Genomic DNA, 22,743 nt, shown 5'->3' on the forward strand with positions numbered 1-22,743 from the left:
TCCTTCGATCATGTTTCCAATATTACCCCCACACTCTTTTATCTAGATGTGTCTGACTTCCTAGCAGCTGTTCTTTTCTCTCTTCTTTCTCATTTTACAACTCTGGTGGGATGTGCCTAATGGTGGGAAGATGTACGTTTACAGTTGGGAACCAGTGATGTTACTGTGATTATGTTCCGGGGTTCTGAAAACATGAAAGCGACCTTTTGATGTTTATTATAGGAACTGGGTTGTAACCTTTTGTTCACATATTGTGCAATGGCAGAATCTTGTATAAAGGAGAGCGACTCACATATGCAAGTTGAGAAGCAGACTCGTAGAACCTACACGCTGTTGTACTTCTAGTGACTTTTGCCTCCCTGCAGTAATAAACTCTGATCTTTGACGCCGAAGGAAGTGTCCCGTGTCTCTGTCTTTAGTGCGCCGAAACAGGTATCCCACGAAGGTTATAGGTGTTGTTCCCTGGCACCGCTGAGCCTTAAATAGCCCAGTCCTTCAGTTGGCGCCCAACGTGGGGCGACATCGGCGGTACCGGTCCAAAGCCTGACGATTGTGAGGAACTTCGTGTGAAATCTCCGAGGAAAAGGTGCACCCCGCTTCATCGATCCTGTTGTCGAAATAAGTGGTCCGAAGAGTTTTCCCGCGAAGATTCCCGCCTCCTGACGGCTGCGACGGACCGATGCCCTGACTGTCGACCTGTTTCCGACGCCCGGCGCAGACCTTACGTACAAGCGAGACGATAGACGGGCCTTCCTGGTGACGCCATTGAAATTCTGAGTTAAGTATTTGTGGGTCGCTCCCAGTCCTTAGTGGTTGTTCTAGCTTCTTGGAAGCTTTGTTGTTAGCTTACTAAAGCTTTGTTGTTCTAGCTCATCGAGCTTTGTTGTAGCCTTTTTAAGGCTTTGTTGTATTGCATGGTTCCATTGCATTTGTGGTTCTTAGTTGTTGGTCCTTAGTTGTTATTTGACAATTGCAATTGCCAAAAACCGAGGGTTTTGTCTTTCACGAACATTTAGTACTTCGGTAACCCTTGACGTTTGATACTAGGTTAGTGTGCACGATGCCTAGCCATAGTGGACTCCTTGGTTTTCTTAAATGTTGCAACAAGGATTCCCGATTGGAGGACTCGTGTCCGATACCTCCGGTTGGAACTCCGATATATGAACTCTATAGTCGACATGGTGTGGGTCCTATTATTTATAATAAATATTGGGTACGATACACAAAAAGGGATGGTGTCCTTAGTTGGCCACCGCATGGAAGTTTTGAACTTACGATTTTAGATAATCTTGAAGCCAAATTATTCAAAAGGAAAGCTAGGCCAGCTATGTTTGATTCTTTTCGGTTGTGGCGTAAAGAGGCCAAGCAGAAAGAAATCAAACAGCTTAAAAAGGATCGAAGAGAAGGGTTTGTTCCAATAATGCAAGTTGTACAACAATGTCAGCGAGATAAAGAAGAAAAAGAAATAGAAGTTTCTACTAGATTACATCACATGAGGATAGACAAATGTTATCCGGTTTTACAAACTAGTCCTGATAAGAAAGAGAAGGATCCGAAGGAGGATCCCCTGTTAACGTATTTCATGAACTCGCCACCTGCTTATGCACAGGGTGCTACAGCCCCCGTAGCTCCCCCAGTTGTCCCGCCTGTCGTTACTCCTGTTGTCCCTCCTGTTGTTCCGGTGGCTGCTGGTCAGCCTGTTGTTAATCCTACGTTTGTCCCGCCACCAGTTCCTATTTCTACTACACCTTTGTCTGTACCTCCTCAACCGCTAGCCTTTGCTACTTCGACTGTCTCGTCTGTCTCCACTGTTCCTACATTCACTTCCAATATTGTCGCCCCTGTTCTTTTTCCTTCTTCTCCTTGTGCTCGTACCCGTATCCCTAATACTGTTGCTACGCTCTATTCACCACTAGCTGGATCGATACTACCACCCAGCGTTTCTGAAACTTCTCAAAGACGAAGTCAAATCCCTGGTGGAAGGGAAAGAGAGACGTTAGTGACGATGGCACATAGGTGGATAAGGCATCCTGGTAATTACCCTCCACGTGTGGTCTTCGACACATTTTCTCAGTTTAATGAGCCTACACAGAGATTCGTGTTCGAAGAAATGTGTAACTTTTTGAGAGAGCAATGGTATAACGATGATTTAGATACCGTACCGCCCGATGTGACTGAGCTTCAGAGTCAATTTTCGAACGGTATGATCGTAGGTGGAGATGTACGACGTGCCTTAGAACGATTGTTAGCATTTAGATCCACCGTGCCTTCTCAAGTATCGTTTGATAACGACCTAGAAACTTGGAAAGCGGCTCCTGGTCAGTATCCTATGCGAGAGGTTCCGCCACTTTGGGTGCCAGGTGATCCGCAAGCTCACCCCCCCGGTTTTACCGCATTTCCAAAGAGTTTGGATACACCTCCCATGGAAACGATCCGAAGTTTTGCAAGTGAAACAATCTTTGCCAGATCCGCGTAAGAATCCGGCTGGTTACTATAAGGAGTTATCCCAATTGGTGGACGCTTCTGTTATGAACCTTGCCGACATCGACATGCTGTTTGGTAATGTCGTACCACAACCGGTTTGGGCGAAAATTCGCCAAGCAAATCATGCAAACGAGTTAGGTGGTGATTGGGCAGCACTATTAGCGGCTGATGGATTACAAGTTGGTGGGGCTAAGCCTGATCAGTTAATTTTAGATTTACCTCAGAAAATTATTACACTCATGAAAACTCTCATGCCGGCGATGAAGGTAAACTGGGATAAATTAGCAGCTTGTAAACAGAAGAAGGATGAGAGTGTCTCCGATTTCTTTACGAGGTTCGAAGAGGCATTTGTTGATCATAGTGGTCAGGACATGGGTACGGAGGGAGGTCAACGGTTATTTGTTGACAAATTTGTAGCGAATTTGTTGCCTGAACTATGCAACAAATTGAAAAATTCAGAAAGTGCGTGGGCTGTTTCAACCACTGCACAGATATTAGCAACGGCTCAATATTATGAAAATAGGGAGAAAGAAGAAAGTGATCGTTCAGACAAGAAAACGAAAGAGCTTAAAACGAAAGTTTTATTGCAACAAGCGTATCCTCCATGTTCGACTCACAATGATTCGCAACAGCAGTATAGGCCGCAGTCACAGTCCTCAAGAGCGCAGTCACGATCTGATTCCTCTGACTATAGATCTACACTTGGGTATAATCAGTGCGCATATTGTAGAAGAGAGGGACATATAAAATATGATTGCCCGGCTTTGCGTGATCGACTTAATGGTATATCGGCACGTGGAAGTCGTGGTGGTCCTCAACAAGCATCTCGAGGTAGAGGCCGCGGTACCTCCCAAAATCAAACTGAGCGCTCTAATACATCAACAGAGGCGAATAATTGTTTCGACCAGCGAAATGCGGGTCAGTTAGATCTACACAATATCCTGTGGACGATTACTACACAGAACATGGGACTGTTGCAAATGATCATTACTAGGACAGCCACCGACAAAGAGAGGGAGTAGTATCAGTTCCGGTTGATCAGAGTGGGCCTTACGTCGCAGTAGCTACTTCTGGCGTAGTTGAGCCTTTTCTGTTAGACACTGGTGCGACGAAAAGTTCCATCATGCATTCGAAACTCCCTGGCGCACCTTTGTCTGGCTTAACAAATGTTTCCGTTGGATTCTCTGGCGCCCCTGTTAGCAATCCTGTTTCCAGCCCTTTGCCACTTACGATTGGCCCTCGTGAGCTGGAGGCTCCATTGATTCTATCTACTGGTTGTGGTGAGAATCTTTTGGGCTTGGATTTGTTAAAACGGTTATATGCGACTTTGTATTGCTCCCCTGAAGGAGTGGAGCTTACATTAGGTCGGAGAGTAATCTCTCCTATGTACTTGGCGATCGATAAATTCCCGCCGGAATTGAGCTCCCTTCCTGCGTCTCTATGGGCCACCGGTCCCAATGACGTGGGTCTCTTGGACATCCCACCTTACATGATCAAACTGAAACCAAATGTGCGACTGCCACGTATACCACAGTATCGTATCTCCATTGAGGGAGAACGAGCGCTATTAGCGATTGTACACGACCTGATCAAAAAGGATGTCGTTGAAGAAACTCGAGGAAATGTGTGTAACAGTCCTGTACTACCAATTTTAAAACGCACTGATCCATCTAAACCTCCTGTGTATCGGTTCATAATTGATTTGAGGGAAGTGAATAAAATAGTGATCCCACAGTTTCCCGTGGTCCCTGATATAACGGCTTTGTTGACCCTGATTCCAGCTTCTGCCTCCTGGTTCACGGTGATCGACCTAAAGAATGCCTTCTTTAGCATCCCGATCGCTGAGGAAAGCAGAGACCTATTCGGATTTTCGTTAGGTGGTCGCAGTTTCAGACTAAAACGCGCACCACAAGGCTATTGTGAAAGTCCGTCGATCTATAGCCAAGCACTTAAAAGTCAACTGGATGCATTTGTGTTTCCCACGGGTGCGGTTTTGATTCAATACGTTGACGACCTATTAGTGGCAGCCGATACAGAGGCTATTTGCAAAACGGCTACAGTATCACTGTTACGTTATCTACATGACTTACATCACAAGGTGTCACCTTCCAAGCTGCAATATTGTTGCCAAGAAGTCACCTACTTAGGTCACTTATTGTCGAAAGAAGGGAGAAGGTTGACCCCAGAGAGAATTGCAGCGATTTCTCGAATGACTGTGCCAAAAATTCAGAGAGATGTACGTGCCTTTCTAGGTATTACGTCATACTGCAGACAGTGGATTCCGAATTTTTCACTATTGGCGAAACCATTGTTAGCTCTCACGTGCAAAGATGTTCCGACTCCTTTGCCATGGACTGAAGAGTGTCGGAAAAGTTTCTCTGAATTACGTGATGCGTTGTGTTAGGCTCCTGTGTTAGGTACTCCTGATTACAGTAAGCCGTTTACACTGTACGTTCACGAGAGGGATGGTTGTGCGTTGAGTGTTCTGGCGCAACAATTTGGTGACAAACAGCGCCCATGCGCATATTTTTCTTCGACCTTAGACCCAGTAGCTAGAGCTTTGCCGAGTTGTTTGCGAGCAACAGCGTCAGCTGCGGCGTCCATTCGACAATCCGCAGGTCTGGTCATGGATAATATGCTTACGGTGATGGTTCCTCATGCAGTTGACACTCTCTTGAACCGAACAAAAACTCAACATCTGACAAGCGCAAGGTTGTCTGGATATGAGTTGACGTTACTGGCTAGTCACATACGCATAAAAAGATGTAACGTGTTGAACCCAGCAACATTGTTACCGATCGACATGGAGTCAAGTGGTGAAGCACCGCATGACTGTTATCTGAGGACTGAGGAGGAAACAAAGGGTCGTATTGACCTGAAAGATGCTCCATTGATAGATCCCGATGGTACTTTATATGTGGATGGTTCCTGTTTCAAGTTGCCGAATGGTGATGTGACGACTGCGTATGCTGTAGTGACATTGAGTACGGTTGTAGAAACTGCAAGATTGAGTCAGAATTCGGCTCAGGCTGCTGAGCTGATCGCTTTGACGAGAGCGTGTGTGTTGTCCAGAGGAAAGCGGGTGAATGTGTTTACCGACAGCCAGTATGCTTTTGGTGTGGCGCACAGTTTTGGGCGATTGTGGAGAGAAAGAGGATTCTTAACGTCGCATGGCACGAAGATTCAGCATGGACAGCTTGTGAACGACCTTCTAGACGCACTTACACTGCCTAAGCAGGTGGCCATAGTCAAATGTAGTGCGCATCGGAAAGTGACGGATGATGTTGGTCGTGGTAATGCGTTTGCAGATGAAATTGCTAAGGAGACAGCTAAAGATCTGACAAATCGAATGTATGTTACAACTTCAGTGAGATGGCCAACGGAGGCTAGTATGTGCGAAGACACAGTTGAGAGTGTGAGGGGAATACAGAATGAGGCCACTGAGACGGAAAAGACTAAGTGGAAAGAGAGCACGGGGAGGTTGGATGAGAATGGATGTTGGGTTGAATTGTCAGAGAAACAGAGATGGATGTTACCGGATGCATATGTGCTCGCTGTTGTTACAATGGCTCATGCTACAGCACACATAAGCGCAAAAGGCATATGCAAGTTGTTGTCCCCTGTATGGAAGAATGATGGGATTACTAAATGTGCAGAGAGAGTGGTTAAGAATTGTATGGTGTGTTTGATGTATAATCCCGGCAAGGGCACTCCCACTCCACCTGGTCATTTTGCCCCTCCTACATGCCCTTTTGAAGTTATCCAGTTGGACTTCATCCATATGGAGAGATGCAACAACTTGAAGTATGTCTTGGTCGTAGTATGTGCGTTCTCCAGATGGATTGAGGCTTACCCCCTCAAGGATAATACTGCCCTGTCCACAGCAAAAATTCTGCTCAAAGAGTATTTCCCCAGATATGGAATGCCTCGGATTGTATGGTCAGACAACGGAAGTGAGTTTGTGGGGAGTGTGATGAAGAGTGTGTGTCGTGGCTTAGGGATAGTACAGAAATTTCATAGTGCTAATCATCCTCAGTCAGCGGGCTTGGTGGAAGGATACAACGGCACCCTGAAACTAAAAATTGCTAAAATTCAGGCAACAACTGGTTTATCATGGCCAGATGCTTTGCCTTTAGCTCTCTTATCGACCAGGGCAACTGTGCACTCTCGAGTAGGGCTTAGCCCATATGAGATTGTGTTCGGCCGTCCTGCTAATATATGGGGAGTCCCGAGGCCTAAAGAGTTTGATAGAATCGAATATCCCATGTTGATTGATTATCTTTATGATCTGACTGCTAAATTGAGTTTGATTCATCAACAGGTCTTTGAGGCTCTGCCGTCACGAACAGAGGGTCCTGGTCATCGGCTCCAACCCGGGGACTGGCTCCTTGTCCGAAATTTCGGACGAAAGCGGAATCTTGAGCCGTGATTTGTGGGACCATACCAGGTGCAACTAGCAACGAGGACGGCAGTTCGGCTGGAGGGACGGAAGCACTGGGTACACGCTACCCACACCAAAAGAGTCCCGCTTCCTTTGCCGTCGGACACCTGGATGAAAAGAGGTCTTTCTTCATCTGAAACCGACACTCCACAACGTTTTGTCCCATTCAGCGAAGCTCAGCTTGTATCTGACGCCCTTGTTGATCCCCCTCAAACAATTCCCTCTCCGTCAACACTGGAAAATTCGAGTGCTGAACAATTGCCTGAACGATCGAACACTCATTTGCCATCCAAACCACTGTTTGAAGATCAGACTCGCCCTGGGAGCAGCCGATACTTTCTTCGTCCACGCACAAAAGACTAATAAAAGAAATTTTTGTTATTTTTGAAATTCACATCTGCTCTGAACATTGTGGACATTTTATATTGTGTACCTTTTTCCTTTTCTTTTTCGTGCAGCCAAGAATCTTATAGTGAATTGAATGTTCAATTTATCTAGAACCTATCATCTGGATTGGCCGTAGGGCCGTGCAGGTACTTTCTTCTGTTTAGCAGCTATCGACACTAGGTCGGTTTCTTTTGTCAATTTCTGGGAACTCCTGGGGATTGATAATCGCTACTCGGAACAAAGTGCGTCAAGAACGTCGCGGACGGTCGTTAGAGGATGGAATTTTCTAAGCTGTCGAAGGAAGAGAAAATGTCGGCGCAAAGATCTACGTTAAGCAAGGTGTTTCGTACAAGATGTTTTTTGTTACAGGTTTTCATGTTGTTCCTGACTGTATCTATGCTACTAGTGGGTGGAGTGTATTTTGGTTTTCAATCACTGTTGCCCTCTACTATACCTACTCCTCCTTCTCATGACCTAAATTTCGTCTCTACTGTTTCTCCACATTCTTTTCACATACTGCCCCAACATGAGCAAGTCAGACGTGCGGAATTTAGAAACAATTCTTTTGTGCAACTGTTGCATCAGCATCAGTTGGTGGTAAATACTACAAATTGTTGGGTGTGTGGACTAATGCCACATACAATGGACAGGGGTATCCCGTATTTCGTTCTTCCGTACAGCCCCCAAGGGTCAGCCCGAGCATTTGTTTCGCAGTGCATTAGATTCCTACCCCCATCGAGAGCCACGCTCAGCACACTTTGGTTCTGGCCCGTACCACAAGTCTCTGGCGATGGCTATTGCTGATTTAGATAGAGATATTTTTGACGCATCGCTTATCCCAGAGGAGGAGGTGCGAGCCTATAGGGAACTAAGTGAGACTGAGTATAGTGTATCAGTGGGTGATAGGCAGCTCAAAAGCTCATCTCCAATCTGGATTGTACCTCACCTAGGCCACTTTTGTCTGCAAGGTCGTGGCCGAAATCCAAGAGCCCTGCTTGGGAAGAGCGCTTGTGTGGATACTTACGTTCTACCGATGCTCTCTTCCCCTGTCTTCCTAACTGCCAAGGGTACCTATTTTGCATGTTATGATCGAGCATATACGTGGTTACCTCATGACTTCTCGGGTACCTGCTATATTGCAAATCTTTTGCCTCCGACTTTCACTGTTGCTTCAGATTATCACCGAACTAGAGTTGAGAGAGGTGTTATTAGCAGAGAAGATACTGCCGGACAAGAGGCAGGAGACTTCTTTAAGGGGTTCCTACCGTTTTGGGGCCCTATGGTTAATAGTAGAAATCTGAGGCAGTTAACTCGAGTAGTAGAGTCAACTGCTAACATAACCGCAAGTGCCCTTGGTAATTTGACTGAAAAAAAGGGGGAGTAGAGCCCATGGGACAGAAGGGTTGGCTGGGCCAAATGAAGTTGCAAAAAAAGATTTGCCTACCCCTCATATATTTTGAGTTTTGCAATTACTAAGGCAACAATGATAAACACTTTTCTTCTGTTTATCCTAGACATTTATTTGTCATTTCATACAAAATTTTCGTTATTTTTTGAACATGTATGTATGTGGAAAAAGAAACAATTGCACTTCCAACTTCTGCTCATATATCACAAATAATGAATTTCATAAGAAACAAGTGATTTTTATACAGTGAAAAATTAAACAATAAGTGATTTATGTACAGTGACAAAAAAGTGATGATATTTGTCAAAACAACGATGCAAGATAATGATTTCAATCAAGCATATACCGCTTTTATACAATTTAGTACATTGCGAACAATGAAGTTATTTTTGAAAGAACTCAAAGTGAAAGACCAACTTGTCTATTTAAAACAGACATAAATCAGTGCGCCTCGTTTTATTACTAGGCTTGTGCCGACGCGTTTCGAGTCCAGACAATCAATCGCCAAACTCTCATCAGAACAATAAAGCCCTGATGAGAGTTTGGCGATTGATTGTCTGGACTCGAAACGCGTCGGCACAAGCCTAGTAATAAAACGAGGCGCACTGATTTATGTCTGTTTTAAATAGACAAGTTGGTCTTTCACTTTGAGTTCTTTCAAAAATAACTTCATTGTTCGCAATGTACTAAATTGTATAAAAGCGGTATATGCTTGATTGAAATCATTATCTTGCATCGTTGTTTTGACAAATATCATCACTTTTTTGTCACTGTACATAAATCACATATTGTTTAATTTTTCACTGTATAAAAATCACTTGTTTCTTATGAAATTCATTATTTGTGATATATGAGCAGAAGTTGGAAGTGCAATTGTTTCTTTTTCCACATACATACATGTTCAAAAAATAACGAAAATTTTGTATGAAATGACAAATAAATGTCTAGGATAAACAGAAGAAAAGTGTTTATCATTGTTGCCTTAGTAATTGCAAAACTCAAAATATATGAGGGGTAGGCAAATCTTTTTTTGCAACTTGGTAATTTGACAGCAGAGCTTCAAGCGGATAGGCTTATGACGTTACAGAACCGTATGGTTCTAGACATTGTTCTAGCAGATAGAGGAGGTGTGTGTAAGGTCATCCATTCGAGCTGCTGCATATTCATACCTGATAACGCCCCAACGGTTTATCAAGCCATCTCCAAGTTGCACAAAATCTCGGAGTCCATACACGTGGACGAGGGAAATTGGACGCTTCTAGGATGGTTTTGAGGCTTGATGTCGACCTGGGGTTGGAAGATTCTGATGATTATAGGGGTTGTTGTGACGTTCCTGTTCACGTGTTGTCTTTGTGTACAGTGTGGTCCTGCCTTATGTGGCCTTTGTGCTACAACGTGTATAAGAAAGCCATCTGTTACCAATGAGACATTGATGGATAGAATAATGTTTCAGCAACATCTGAATGATCTGATGAACATCGAGATCGATTATGATTTCGACTAGTGCTTGCCTACATGAGGGCAAAAGGAGCGTCTGAGGTTCCGTGAAAATCGATACGGTGTTGTGGGCATTGCCGAATATGGACGAGTTTGGTATCTATGAACCAATAATGGCGAAATTCAGTAAGTGTACGCGTTTTCGCTACACTACTCAACACGGTTCGCCTAAATTACGTGTTCCGTCGCCTGAACCTTCGGGTTCCATTTTAGATGCGGCATCCATTTTGTTTCTTGCCCTCACGCAGTCAGCAAGCAGGCAACTGTTCGCCTCATGACCCCATTCGTTCCCAAGCCATACGGAAAACGCATATTCCTTTCACACGTCTTTATGACCGGAGGAATGACACTGCAGAGGCAAATGGCTCAGCTTGAGGGTAATCGTGCCGTGGCGGCCTATTGTTTCAGCCGTGCACGTGCTGGGATCAAGCTCCTTGATCCTTCGATCATGTTTCCAATATTACCCCCACACTCTTTTATCTAGATGTGTCTGACTTCCTAGCAGCTGTTCTTTTCTCTCTTCTTTCTCATTTTACAACTCTGGTGGGATGTGCCTAATGGTGGGAAGATGTACGTTTACAGTTGGGAACCAGTGATGTTACTGTGATTATGTTCCAGGGTTCTGAAAACATGAAAGCGACCTTTTGATGTTTATTATAGGAACTGGGTTGTAACCTTTTGTTCACATAGTGTGCAATGGCAGAATCTTGTATAAAGGAGAGCGACTCACATATGCAAGTTGAGAAGCAGACTCGTAGAACCTACACGCTGTTGTACTTCTAGTGACTTTTGCCTCCCTGCAGTAATAAACTCTGATCTTTGACGCCGAAGGAAGTGTCCCGTGTCTCTGTCTTTAGTGCGCCGAAACAGGTATCCCACGAAGGTTATAGGTGTTGTTCCCTGGCACCGCTGAGCCTTAAATAGCCCAGTCCTTCACTCTGTAGGTCTCTATGTAGACGTTGTCTGGTTGTGAACAGTTTTCTCTGTAGGTCTCTGTGTAGACGGTGTCTGGTTGTGAATAGTTCTCCCTGTAGGTCTCTCTGTAGACGTTTTCTGGTGATGAACAGTTCTCTGTAGGTCTCTGTGTAGACGTTGTCTGGTGGTGAACAGTTCTCTCTGTAGATCTCTGTGTAGACGTTGTCTGGTGGTGAACAGTTCCCCCTGTAGCTCTCTATGTAGACGTTGTCTGGTGGTGAACAGTTCTCTCTGTAGGTCTCTCTGTAGATGTTGTCTGGTGATGAACAGTTCTCTGTAGGTCTCTGTGTAGACGTTGTCTGGTGCTGAACAGTTCTCTCTGTAGGTCTCTATGTAGACGTTGTCTGGTGGTGAACAGTTTACTCTGTAGGTCTCTGTGTAGACGTTGTCTGGTTGTGAACAGTTCTCTCTGTAGACGTTATCTGGTGGTGAACAGTTCTCTCTGTAGGTCTCTCTGTAGACATTGTCTGGTGATGAACAGTTCTCTGTAGGTCTCTGTGTAGACGTTGTCTGGTGATGAACAGTTCTCTGTAGGTCTCTGTGTAGACGTTGTCTGGTGATGAACAGTTCTCTGTAGGTCTCTGTGTAGACGTTGTCTGATGGTGAACAGTTCTCTCTGTAGGTCTCTATGTAGACGTTGTCTGGTTGTGAACAGTTTTCTCTGTAGGTCTCTGTGTAGATGTTGTCTGGTGGTGAACAGTTCTCTCTGTAGGTCTCTTTGTAGATGTTGTCTGATGGTGAACAGTTCTCTCTGTAGGTCTCTTTGTAGATGTTGTCTGGTTGTGAACAGTTCTCTCTGTAGGTCTCTCTGTAGACGTTGTCCCGTGGTGAACAGTTCTCTCTGTAGGTCTCTATGTCGATGTTGTCTGGTGGTGAACAGTTCTCTGTAGGTCTCTATGTCGATGTTGTCTGGTGGTGAACAGTTCTCTGTACGTCTCTTTGTTGACGTTGTCTGGTTGTGAACGGTTCTCTGAAGTTTTCTATGCACAAGCTGTCCGGGTAGCATATCAGCCTTTGTTGCTCCCTCTGGAGAAGTTGCCCAGGGATTTGTACCCTTGGTTGTAGCATTGTTATGATTTTTGCGCATCGCTGTCTCTGGTGTGATCTGTGGCTCTCTCTTTGCCTTCTCAGAATAAGTGCAGGCTGGAGTGTTTTGTAACATGATGCAAACTTGCTGCAGCATCTTGACGTTGCACGTAGGAGTGCTGATGTCACTTTAATTTAGCAACAGGCGTACGACGTTACCATACAAGAATAAAAGAACTTAGCATTGGTGAATTAGAAACATGACAACATTCACCAACAGCATGCAGACACAGGGAGGCCTCTGCACTCGGCGGTGTATCGTTTAGTTTTAGGAGGGGCTGTGGTGTAAGGAGTCTGTAGGGGGCTGTAGGGGAGGATGCTTTGGTTCTACTGTTCCTGTTGGAATTGCCATTTGCGGGACACGTGTAACCATATTACACTCCTCCTTTTGTTTTTCCTTTGTGCTCTGTGCTTTCCCACCTCTCTTGTCTCCCTCGCGGGTCAAATCATTAAATCCTCCTCTACGGGTCATTTGCTTTCTCTTGTAGCCCCTCATTGTTCTCTTCTTTGCATCCTCCTTGCTAGGCCATCACCATTTCTTCCTTTCATGATTTTCTTTAGAAATGTGTCTGCAGCGCGTGTGACCTCTTGATAATGACACACCTGTAGCACGATTGTCGCACTGTTTGATCTTTGGCAGCAGTTTTCACTATCTTCCTAGAACAGCCAGCCATGTTGGATAGCTTCAATGTCTTTCAACCCTTTATTCTTTTGCACTTCATTCTCAGGGAGCGGCTAATTGGCAGGCAAGTGAATCTTCAGTGCTGCCTTGTGTTCATACCTACAAGTCTCCTTGGTAAGCTAGATCTAACCTGGGGCTGTTGTTTTGTGGTGGATCCCTGGTCCTGGATCTTAGGGGGCCCGTCTGTGAGCTCCGCTTCTCTTGGAGCCAGAGACTGTGTGTAGGAGAGTAGGGTCTGCTATCCTATGGTCACCCCAAATTTTTGCTTTTTGCTTCACTGGTTTTCGACTTACTGAGGCTGTGGGCCTGCTAATCAGACCCCCAGCCTGCTGTTCTCTCTCTAAATTCATAATACATGTGCTATAGGTACATACCACTATTGGAAATGGACTCCTTGTTAGCCCCTGTACCATGCACTATAGGTGCTCAGGGCATAGGTGCCACCAAGGCCTACCAGGGGCTGCAGCATATCTTTTGCCACCCCTGGCTGGTTCTTAAATTGACACAACTGGCTGATCACTCAGCTGGGGCAAGATGGTGTAATCACCTCTTGCTTAGATATAGTATACCTATATCTAAACCTATAGCTGGACACATATAAACCTGTGAGCCACTCCTATGGAAGGCCTTATCAATCCTGGAGGCAGAGTGCGTGGTTTAATGTGAGATGGAGCTCTAGCATGAGCTGAGCCTGTCTGCAGCTGTCGGGAACAACTCCCTAAGCTGTTCCGGGATAATGCCATACCATATACTATTAAGTGCATTATAATCCTCGCGGTTATATAGCAACTTTGGTTTGGCTTTATCAAAACATGTCGTGTAAGGTGTCATATGATTTGGAATACTATCCCCTCGCCAGTCCTGGCGACGGTGATAGCATTCAACCCCTCTAGAGGGAGAAGACATGTTACTTTGCTGAAATGCGGTTAATTTTTAAAAGAGCCTCAGATCCACAAAATGGATGCTTCTGCCACAGACACAAGTCTGACCCCCTGTAGCTGACCGAAATTCAGCCAAGGAGGGCTGGACAAAGGATTTCCTGTCACAGGGAGGTGTCACACTACCCCTGACAGGAGATAGTGGATTGTAGCAGGGAGGTTTGAAAGAAACCAGACACTGCTTGGGGCGCACAAGGCTGCCCCTTGCATAATCCCGCCAAACCGGTTCTGGGGCCCACCAGCCCCTGTCCCAGCGTGGCCTGGATCAAAGGAAAGGGGTGTACCCACCCCCTTCCTGGGTTCCACCCATAGGAGGGGACCTAGCAGGTAATCCAGCCCCCTAGATTGGTATAAGAATGGGAGCAGTGCCAATGCACTTCAGATTATCCTGATGAAACATAAGAAACAAAACTCTGGACCCTTCGACATCCTACTCAACGTAGAGGACTGAAGAATCTCCCTTGTGGTCAAGGAGTGACCACCCTGTGCCAACAGGCACCAACCAGCACCTCGACGTCTGGTTTGTTGCAGTTCCCGCCGCAACTCGAGCGACAGAGATCAACGAGATCAAGCTTGCCTGCCTTCTTACAGCCTGATCCACAGTCCCTGCAGAGCTGAGACCCGTGGAGGCGACCGGAAGTGTGGGGCACGCCATCTTGAAAAGACCACGAGACGCTGACCGTGCAGCCCACGAGTGACCCTCGAAGCTGTACACCGGGGTTTGAGAAGCCCCAACCGTGAACCACTCTTGCATCGAAGTTCACCCCTCTACACTCGACGAGTGTTGCGTGGGGCCCTTCTGCTTCCTTTGGCTCAACGCTTTGGCCCGGTCACTTGCCAGCTGGCTTGTGGCCCTTGTGCTGACGAAAACCTAAACATGACTTGTGATTCTGGTTGCTCCAGATTTACACTCGCTCCTCTGAAAAGGAGCACCCGCTCTGACCCTCCTGGTTCGAGTGAGAAGCAATCTTCCAGTTCCTCGTGGATTGCTTTTGCCAAGTGTTGTTTGCTCTAATCTTGAAGCCGACAGCGCCGATGGCGAGAGCCTACATGGGACAGATCGTGACCTGCTCCTGGACGTCGCAGATGCTCCAGAGCCCACGTGGCAGCGGAGAGAAGCTCCTCGACAACCACCTGATTGCGCCCGACATTGCCTGGTTCCGTCCTGGTTCCACCCTGGTCACTGCTGAGTGACCCAGACTCTGTCCCCTCTGCTTTCAGGTACTTTTCTATCCGGATCCACCCTTGGATCCCACCGGACACTTCTCCTTCACATCACCTGCAGCATCTTCAGCTTCAAGCACCCAGAACGTGCGTGACGAAACCCGATGCCACTTCGACCCTATGCACCCGCTTCCTGTGGGTGAGGTTACATTGCAACGCCGTTGTTCCCACACTGGTACACACCTCTAGGGTCTGTGTCTAAAGTTTTGTCTTTCTAGGTTCATCGGAAGTATCCTAAAACTATGTTTGTGTAACTTTTACGCACCATTGACTTAACATTGGTGCATGCGTGTGTTTTAAGCACTACACCCGAATCCCGCGGGCTTTTCCCGACTTCAGCATTGCTTGTCCCGACTGCTCCCAGCAATTCCCTAGGCCCTAGGCCTAACCACTGTTCGATTGGTATCTCTTATACCACTTTCTTAATATATGGTTTGAGTGGCTACCCGCCCTCATCCATAATTGTGCAACTTTGAATGTTATACTGTGCTTTTGATTTAACGCTTGTGCCCCTTTATTCATAAAGAGTACTGGGGTTTATTCTTAGAAATAAATACATACATTTTTATAATATATACTTGTGTGGTGTCCTTTTATTTGATATTACAGGATTGTGATTGGTAAAACAGCTCGCTTAACACGACCTCTTGAGTTTAGCCTTTAAGGCTACTTAGTCTATGCTACCATTAAGATAGCTTGTCTGTAAGGTTGACTTACAACCAGACACCATAAGGGGTTATTTGGACTGATACAAGGTGGTTCCAGAATTGGAAACATCATATATCAGGCCAACTTCTCACATTGGGGAGCAGCGGTGCGGATTAGAGCTTGCTATTGTTTTACCATTGCAATCTTTTTATCAAATTGAAAGATGACATCAAGTACTTTAGGTACATATAAATCAAAAGCTTAGCATAATAAGTTCTACTGTAGATTAAAGGGAGTAGCACACCCTGACTACAACTCACTAGCAAGGTACAGTAGGGAAACACTTAGTGTAGGTAGGTGCATCACTTACACCACACTAGAGTCATGTCTGGCACAGGTGAAGTTCCAAGCTCTCTACCTGTGACAGTTGACCTTACCAAGGCAACTTCCAGCTATGACAAACTTAGCCATAAAGACGTGTGTGCCTTGTGCATATCAAGAGGGCTAAAAAGGGGTCGTGGCCCCACCATTCCTACCCTGATAGCCATTCTGGAAAAGGATGACTTAGATACGGCGAGTGCAGCTCCCTTAGACTTAGGAGATGGAGTGAACCCCCCTGTACACGAGACTGCTCCAGATGAGGAAGAAGAAGAGGAGGAAGAAGAGGAGGAGGACTCAGATGTAGAGGATCCTGAAAATGAGGATCAGAGGGGTAGCCAGGTTGCAGTTGCCAGGCTTAACCAGGCCAACTTAAACCTACTTGGGAATGGAGAGGGCCAGCACCTCCCCAGATCCCATAACATCATTCTCCCAGGCAACAGAAGGGTGAGATCTCCATCAGGGGACTCTCATATTTCTAGTGCCTCGAGAGAATCTCAGAGAGGAATGACTTCCTCTCAGAAGATAGAGCATAGGGCCAGGATGAGGGCTGTCAAACTCCAGATAGAGAGGGGGGAGGTAGCCCTGGCTCAAGCTAGACTTGCTTTAGCAAGAGAACAGAAGTTGAGTGGCTTAGATGCCCCTGGTGGCAGCATAATTCCTAGAGAGAAAGACAGGAGCTATGATAATAGAAACCTGACAAAAATTGTGCCCCCCTACAAGGAAGGGGATGACATCCACAAATGGATGACTGCTCTTGAGAGAGCCTGCATGGTACAGCAGGTTCCTGAGGATCAGTGGGCTGCAATTTTATGGTACTCCTTTTCAGAGAAAGGGAGGGACAGGCTCCTCACAGTTAGACCTGAGGATGCCAAAAACTACTCTGTCCTGAAGAGTGCTCTTATTGAAGGGTTTGGCCTAACCACTGAGCAATACAGGTTGTTGTTCAGAGACACCCAAAAAGCACAGACCCAGGACTGGACTGATTTTGTAGATTGTGCCACTAAGGCTCTGGAGGGTTGGTTGCAGGGAAGTAAAGTTTCAGACTATACAGGATTGTACAATCTTATCGTGAGAGAACAGATCCTTAATAACTGTACAAACCAGCTGTTGCATCAATACCTTATTGACTCTGATCTGACCTCTCCCCAAGAATTGGGAAAGAAGGCAGACAAATGGGTCAGAACAAGGATTAAGCAGAAACCCCAGAACCAAGGTGGTGACCAGAAGAAAACAGACCAGAAGGGTGGAAATCAGAAAGATAAAGAAAAGGACCAGAAGTCTTCAGGCCCCCAAACTAATAATAAGGAGGGTGGTTCCCAAAATGGAAACAAGAAAAAGAAGAACGATGGCCCAAAGAAACCTTGGTGTAATACCCGCAAATCAGTTTCACACTGGGGCAGTGAATGCACCAAGCAAAATCCAGTCTCCACCACTGCAGCTCCTAAAGCACCTGCACCCCCTAGTACAGTTAGCAGTGGTGGTACACAACCAAAGGGTGCAGTAGGGTTAACCTTGGGTACTGAGATGGAATCTGGCCTAGTCAGAGTCCCTACTCAGGCAGTTCTCCTATATGATGTGGACTTATCTTTGTCCACTACAGTGAGTCCCAGTAACCTGGGCAAATATAGGCAGACGCCTTTGATAAATGAGAAACTGGCTCAGGCCTACAGGGACACATGTGCCAGTGTCACTATGGCGACACCTGACTTTGTGGACCCTTGACAGATTGTACTAGGTGAAAGTTACCTAGTGACCAATGCAAGCAACTCCATTACTTCACATAGTGTGGCTGTTGTGAACTTCTCCTGGGGAGGGGTAGATGACCTAAAGAAAGTTGTTGTGAGTGCAGACCTCCCAGTAGACTGTCTGTTAGGCAATGATCTTGAAAGCTCAGTTTGGTCAGAAGTGGAGTACAGGACTCATGCAGAAATGCTAGGGATTTCAGCACATATCCTTGCAGTGACAAGGACTCAGGCTAAGAAGTGCCTTCCTGAACCAGTGGTGGATCTTGGAACAATAGACCAACCACAACCCAAGAGAAGGAGCAAAAGGGTTAAGGCAGTGCCTTCCCCCTTGCCCCAGGTTGAGGATCAGATTTCACAGGAAGCTGATTCTGCAGTCCAAGAGGAGACTGTCTCTGAGGAACTTGAGCCTGATCAGGTTGAGTTTCTGCGGACAGGGGGACCCTCAAGGGCAGACCTGGGGCAGGCCCAATTAGATTGCCCTTCACTTGAACCCCTCAGACAGCAAGCTGCTGCTGAGGCTGCAGGGAATGCCCAAGGTGCCCATAAAGTATATTGGGATGATGGACTCCTTTACTCAGAGGCTAGAGACCCCAAGCCTGGTACAACCAGGAGGTTGGTTATACCTTTGAAGTTTAGGGGTTTCCTTCTCACCTTGGCCCATGATATTCCCCTTGCAGGACACTTAGGCCAGAACAAGACTTGGGACAGGCTTGTTCCACACTTTCACTGGCCTCACATGTCAGAAAATGTCAAGGAGTTTTGTCGCTCCTGTGTCACTTGCCAAGCCAGTGGTAAGTCAGGTGGCACAACAAAGGCCCCCCTGATACCACTACCTGTGGTGGGGGTACCCTTTGAAAGAGTTGGAATAGATATTGTGGGTCCCATGGATCCTCAAACAGCATCTGGGCACAGATTTATACTGGTGGTAGTGGATCATGCCACCAGGTACCCAGAAGCAATTCCCCTGAGGACCACCACAGAACCTGTGGTGGCAAAAGCCCTCATTGCAGTTTTCTCAAGAGTGGGCTTTCCAAAGGAGGTACTTTCAGACAGAGGTACAAACTTCATGTCTGGATACTTAAAAGCAATGTGGAAGGAATGTGGAGTAAACTACAAGTTTACCACACCCTTTCACCCACAGTGCAATGGGCTTGTGGAGAGATTCAACAAGACCCTCAAGGGAATGATAAAAGGGTTACCAGAGAAGCTTAGGCGGAAATGGGACATCCTTTTACTCTGCTTGCTCTTTGCTTACAGAGAGGTCCCACAGAAGGGGGTTGGCTACAGCCCTTTTGAACTTTTGTTTGGCCACCCTGTGAGGGGTCCACTATGTTTGGTGAAGGAAGGATGGGAGTTACCTCTCAAAAAGCCTAAGCTAGATGTTGTGGACTATGGGGCAGATTTATGAGGCCCATGCGCCACGTTTACTCCGCTGTTGCGTCACGCAAGGTGGCGTAAACGTGGCGCATCCCTATGAACGATTTACAACGTGACGCATCGAGGCAGATGCGTCACGTTGTAAAGCCCTGCGCCGCTTGTGGGCGTTCCGGCGCAGGGTGGGCGTTCCGGGGCAGGTGCGCCTCGCAAAAGTGGCAGAGTGAAATCTATGAGATTTCACTCAGTCACTTTCAGGCCAATGCTGCGTCAAAAGCCTGCGCCTGCTTGAAGCAGGCGTAGGTCTTGACGCAGCATTGTTTAGATGGGGCACTCCCGAGCCTTGCTGGAGCTGCGTCGCGCTTGCGACGCAACTCCAGCAATGCGCCACCTTTACGGCACAGATGCGTCACGCATCTGTGCCGTTTTTGCCCCATGGTGCGCCGCATTATAAATGCGGCGCACCATGGGTGGCGGAGCTGTGGCGCACTCTGGCGCACATTAACTGGCGCATCCCTGGGGATGCGCCAGTTAACATAAATCTGCCCCTATGTACTTGGTCTCCGCTCCAGGATGGCTGAGTATATGGAGAGAGCATCCAAAAACCTGGAGGCCAGTCAAGAATTACAGAAAGCTTGGCATGACCAAAAGGCTGTTCTGGTTGAGTTCCAGCCAGGGCAGAGGTGTGGGTGTTGGAGCCAGTGGCCCCAGCAGCACTCCAGGACAAGTGGACTGGACCCTACCCTATTATTGAGAAAAAGGGAGAAGTCACCTATCTGGTTGACTTTGGAACCCCTAGGAGCCCCCACAGGGTGCTCCATGTAAATCGTTTGAAAGCATTTGTGGACAGGGAGGACATGAGCTTGCTCATGGCCACAGATGGGGAACAGGAGGAAGAGAGTGACCCTCTCCCAGACCTACTTTCCCAGAACCCTGATGATGGTTCAGTTGATGGAGTAGCCTTGGCAGGCAGCCTCACTGACCAGCAACAGATGGACTGCAGACAGGTTTTGCAAGCCCACAGACACTTGTTTTCACTCACACCCAGTCAAACTAACTGGTGCACCCATGAGGTGGACACTGGTGACAGTCTGCCTGTCAAGAATAAGATCTACAGGCAACCTGACCATGTCAGGGATTGTATAAAGGCTGAGGTGCAAAAGATGTTGGAGCTTGGAGTGATTGAGCCATCAGAGAGCCCATGGGCTAGCCCAGTGGTCATTGTGCCAAAACCTCATACCCAAGATGGAAAGAGAGAAATGAGGTTTTGTGTGGACTACAGAGGTCTCAATGCTGTCACTAGGACAGATGCACATCCCATTCCAAGAGCAGATGAGCTCATTGATAAATTGGCTTCTGCCAAGTTTCTGAGCACATTTGATTTGACAGCTGGCTACTGGCAGATCAGACTAGCTGAAGAGTCAAAAGCCAAGACAGCATTCTCTACCCCTAGTGGACATTATCAGTTTGTGGTAATGCCCTTTGGTTTGAAGAATGCACCTGCCACTTTCCGAAGGTTGGTGAACCAAGTCCTTGCTGGGTTGGATGACTTTTGTGCAGCATATCTAGATGATATTGCTGTCTTTAGCTCCACCTGGGAGGATCACCTGATCCACCTGAAGAAAGTTCTGGAGGCCCTGCAAAAGGCAGGCCTGACTATCAAGGCTACGAAGTGCCAGATAGGGCAGAGTAAGGTTGTATACCTGGGCCACCTAGTAGGTGGGGGTCAGGTTCAGCACTGGAGAGCAAAATCCAGGCCATACAGGACTGGGCTCCTCCAACTACCCAGACACAAGTCAGAGCCTTCTTGGGCCTGACTGGGTATTACAGAAAGTTTGTGAAAAACGATGGGTCCATTGTGACACCATTAAATGACTTGACATCCAAGAAGATGCCAAAAAAGGTTCAGTGGACAGTTAGCTGTCAAAAGGCATTTGGTGACCTGAAGAAGGCCATGTGCTCTGCACCTATCCTGAAGAGTCCTGACTACTCCAAACAGTTCATTGTACAGACAGATGCTTCTGAGTTGGGGGTGGGAGCTGTGCTTTCACAACTTAATCAAGATGGTCAAGACCAGCCCATTGCTTTTATTAGCAGAAGGCTGACCCCCAGGGAGAAACGTTGGTCAGCTATTGAGAGGGAGGCCTTTGCTGTGGTTTGGGCCCTGAAGAAGTTGAGGCCATACTTGTTTGGAACTCACTTATTAGTTCAGACAGACCATAAGCCCCTCTTGTGGCTAAATCAGATGAAGGGTGAAAATCCCAAACTGCTCAGGTGGTCCATTTCCCTACTCGGGATGGACTTTACAGTGGAGCACCGCCCAGGGACTGACCATGGTAATGCAGATGGTCTCTCCAGGTACTTCCACTTAGAACATGAAGACTTATCTGGTCAAGGTTAAGTTTATTGTCCCTGCGTTTGGGGGGGGTTGTGTAGGAGAGTAGGGTCTGCTATCCTATGGTCACCCCAAATTTTTGCTTTTTGCTTCACTGGTTTTCGACTTACTGAGGCTGTGGGCCTGCTAATCAGACCCCCAGCCTGCTGTTCTCTCTCTAAATTCATAATACATGTGCTATAGGTACATACCACGATTGGAAATGGACTCCTTGTCAGCCCCTGTACCATGCACTATAGGTGCTCAGGGCATATGTGCCACCAAGGCCTACCAGGGGCTGCAGCATATCTTTTGCCACCCCTGGCTGGTTCTTAAATTGACACAACTGGCTGATCACTCAGCTGGGGCAAGATGGTGTAATCACCTCTTGCTTAGATATAGTATACCTATATCTAAACCTATAGCTGGACACATATAAACCTGTGAGCCACTCCTATGGAAGGCCTTATCAATCCTGGAGGCAGAGTGCGTGGTTTAATGTGAGATGGAGCTCTAGCATGAGCTGAGCCTGTCTGCAGCTGTCGGGAACAACTCCCTAAGCTGTTCCGGGATAATGCCATACCATATACTATTAAGTGCATTATAATCCTCGCGGTTATATAGCAACTTTGGTTTGGCTTTATCAAAACATGTCGTGTAAGGTGTCATACGATTTGGAATACTATCCCCTCGCCAGTCCTGGCGACGGGGATAGCATTCCACCCCTCTAGAAGGAGAAGACAAGTTACTTTGCTGAAATGCGGTTAACTTTTAAAAGTGTCTCAGATCCACAAAATGGATGCTTCTGCCACAGACACAAGTCTGACCCCCTGTAGCTGACCGAAACTCAGCCAAGGAGGCCTGGACAAAGGATTTCCTGTCACAGGGAGGTGTCACACCACCCCAGACAGGAGATAGTGGATTGTAGCAGGGAGGTTTGAAAGAAACCAGACACTGCTTGGGGCGCACAAGGCTGCCCCTTGCATAATCCGGCGAAACCGGTTCTGGGGCCCACCAGCCCCTGTCCCAGCGCGGCCTGGATCAAAGGAAAGGGGTGTACCCACCCCCTTCCTGGGTTCCACCCATAGGAGGGGACCTA

This window comes from Lissotriton helveticus, chromosome 3_2 (assembly GCF_964261635.1).
Source record: "Lissotriton helveticus chromosome 3_2, aLisHel1.1, whole genome shotgun sequence".
NCBI lineage: Eukaryota > Metazoa > Chordata > Amphibia > Caudata > Salamandridae > Lissotriton > Lissotriton helveticus.